Source organism: Xyrauchen texanus, chromosome 29, assembly GCF_025860055.1.
Source record: "Xyrauchen texanus isolate HMW12.3.18 chromosome 29, RBS_HiC_50CHRs, whole genome shotgun sequence".
In the NCBI taxonomy this organism is placed as follows: domain Eukaryota; kingdom Metazoa; phylum Chordata; class Actinopteri; order Cypriniformes; family Catostomidae; genus Xyrauchen; species Xyrauchen texanus.
This window is the reverse complement of record NC_068304.1, coordinates 11,452,838-11,456,625: the sequence shown is the minus strand read 5'-3', so window position 1 is coordinate 11,456,625 and position 3,788 is coordinate 11,452,838.

Below are 3,788 nucleotides of genomic sequence, written 5' to 3'. Positions count from 1 at the left end.
GTTGTCCCTAGTCATGGGAAATAAATGCGCTTTTGTACACTTCTTGTTTAATGTGTGTTTCTTCAGACACCGACCCACTTACATTTACATTTAGTCACTAAGCAGATGCTTTTAGCAAAGCAATTGTCATATACAACTTTCAATGTCTGCAGTATTAATTTGCTAAGCTGATGTAGTAGCAGATTCAAAAAATGCACCGTTGATACATTTATGTTCCGAAAGACGAAGATGGCGGTTATAACTAAATGAATAAATAGACTTATGTAATATTATGCGCTGATGTGCCACCAAACAACACTAGATGGCAGAAATTATGTTCTACAATATCTTCAATATCTCTGACAGACTGGTGTCAAGAAAACCAGAGACTATTTAGCCCGAGACGGAGCACTTGTATTCAAATGAATGGGAGAAATTGGAACGCCCAATATGGCAGATGTAGAAGAGAAGTCCCGCCTCACAGGTAAAAGAGCCAATCACCTTTTAGATTCAGACATCGGGTGCATCTCGAATCAGCTCCCTAGTTCAGTAGTCAGGGCACTGATCAGGCAGTCAGCCATTTCTGGGACTGTCTCAATATGCCCAATCATTTCATTACCTAAAAACTCCCACAATGCACCGTAAAAACCAGAAAGCATCGTTGCTCACTACGTTTTCTTAACAGGAACGTTGACATGTCTTCTGAAGTCTTTCAACTTGTTAGAGGACGAGGACAAGTGTAAAAAAATTATGTCAAAGCTTGATTTTCTCTTTAAAAGAGATGTCGTTTGTATTGTCTTTCATCCATAATGACCACGGAAGAGAAATAATCTTTAAATACAAGAACTGTGACAAGAGTTTAAAAATACACCCCTATATACTATTTATTTCTTTATTTGTCATTTATCTTTCATAATAACACAATATGTTTGAATATTTACCAAGAAAATGCACAGCAGTGCCATTTATAGAGCGATGTTGCTGATCAATCAGCTGCATTTAAATGCTAACTCCTTATCTGAAGTATAGTTCTCCCTTATCCTGTTGCAGGTAATTGAGTCAAGTTTCCCAATTCGTGTTCATGATACTGATTCACGACATATGGAGCTAGGGAGCTGATTGAGATGCAACCTGTCAGTCAACTTACAATAGGGTGACCATGATGTCCCCGTTTTCCTGGGACAGTCACGGTTTTTGGTAGCCTGTCCCTGACTGGAGCTGTCCGGCATTGTGTTCAAAACATCCCGCATAGTGAAATATTACATGGCAAGAAAGCCCGAGCAGCAAAGCGCTTGTTGTTTATTTTGACCAACAGAGGGGGCTACTCACTATAGCAGCTACAATTCATTCGTCTTCACTAATTACTTGGTCGGACCAGTTTTGCCATTAAGAAGAACTGGACTGGGCAATTAAAGAGAATTATCATCATTGTTATAAGCTTCAAAGTAAGGCACATACTAGCTATTTATGTTATAAATATATTGTTATGTATATTATAACAAGTTCTATAACAAGTGCAAACTGTTTTACAGTAAAAATTCTCCTCACTTTTTTCAAATAACAATTTTTATTGATTCACATATATGTACCTCACAAAACAAAACCATATTAAAAGAATCAAACTTAACTCCAACTATTACCCCTCCCCCTCCCAATCCCACCGTAACCACAACAGCATAACAGTGGTCCCAAATGACACAGACACACACAGGCATAAAAATAAATAAATAAATAATTAGACAAATAAAAAAACACAACAACAATAATCACACATCTACAAATGTCAAAATCCGCCCCATTTCTCCACAAACACTTTATACCTCCCCGTTCCTCTGAATACTACTTCCTCAAAGGCTGCCACTTTTCCCATCTCCAAGCACCAATCCTGAAAAGAGGGCGTTCCAGCCAACCTCCAGCCCCTCAAAATAAACTGCCTGGTGATCATGACACTGGTTAAGGCCCAAGTCTTTATGTGTCTATTTTCAATGTCACTGACCGCCGCATCACCCAAAATACACATCGCACACCAGACTCTGCATCTTTAACCAAAACTGCTGTATTTCAACACACCCCCAAAAGACATGGGTTATATCTCTGTCCTCTGATTGGCATTGCCAGCAGGTGGGTGTGTCTTTAAGGCCAAGTCTATACAATTTAGAGGGGGTCCAATAGAACCGATTTAAAAATATTGAATTGTATAAAGCACACCCTTGCATCTCTATATACAGGTTTTATATTTTTTATAATCCTAGCCCACACTCCCTCCTCCAATTCCAAGTTTATATGTTTCTCTCATAATCTTTTGAGAGTGGTCGAGACTCTGTCCCCCAGACTCTGAATTAATAAGGAGTAATACACTGATGCCTCATGGCCTTTTCCAAATGCAGAAATCCCCTCTCCTAGAGTATCTGCTGCTTTAGGGGGGAGTATGCCACTCCCAAAAATAGTACAGAGCAAGTGGCACAGCTGAAGATACCTACAAATCTCTGGGGATCCCAAAATATTGAACCAAATTTTCAAAGGATCTCATCACACCACTCTCATAAAGATCATTGAGTGTATTAAAGAATATTCAGATAATTAACATGCATTACATTCTTGTAGCAGAAGAGTTAATCATTGATAAGACAATACAAAAAGCGGCTTTAGAAATACAATGTATTTTTTACTTTCATATTATTGATCATAAGACAATCATTGGCATACAGTTCACAGCAATCCATTTCACAAGTGAATTTGTCAATCAGTTTGAGATTCATTATGAGGGCTTGTTTAAGGACACGTCAATTTACACCTACGTCAGACATGTTTGTGTCGCGTCTCGGGTACGTTGAATCATAAACATAAAATGTTTAGTTCACTGTTTCAAGTTAAATATAGTTTAATACTCAATCTTTAAACACATCTTGAGATCCCTTAGGTCACATTTGCGGTCCTTCAGGTGTTTTGAATGCAAGAACGTAATGCATGTCTGTGTTGTGGTTTGTTTTCTTCACTGTATAAACTGTGTGTTGCTCATACAGCTGAAATTTCACTTACTGCCCTCTGGAGTAAACTGGTGGTATTACAAGCTTGCATATCTCAGGAATCTTCCTTATTATGCGATCATTTTTTTAACGCGTTATTTTTTGTCAAATTAATCTCACTGAATTAACGCATTAAATCGACAGCCCTAATAATAATAAAACTAAATCTTAGGTAGGCCTTTTTTGTCAATCGGCCTATGCAGCTTATTAAAATGTAATCTGGGGCACTTACCACTCCAAATAAAAGACTTTGCTATACTCTCAAATTGCTTGAAATAAGAGAGGGGGACATCTACCGGGAGAGACTGTAGTAGGTGGTTTTGGAATACAATTCATTTTAATAACATTAACCTTCCCAATCACATATAAATGTAATGAAGCCCACCTGTCCACATCGTTTGAAAACTTTTTAAAGAGTAAAAATTAACTAACTAAATCAAACAAATTTGTTGGGAATAAAATTCCCAAATACTTAATGCCCTGTTTGGGCCACTGGAAGGCACCTGGCTGAAAGGCCGTTACTGGACAGTATGCAGTCAGAGCCAAAGCTTCAGGTTTAGACCAGTTGACTTTGTATCCTGAGAATTTGGAAAAGGAATGAATAATTCTGTGGAGGCAAGGCATATATTTAGTAGGGTCAGGGACGAATAATAAAATATCATCTGCAGAGCTTATGTGCCACACCTTCCACCATCACCCCTGGAAAATGACTCTCCTTTCCTGTCACGGCTGCTTATGGTTCCAGGGCAAGACACAACAAAAAGGGGGAAAGAGGGCAACCCT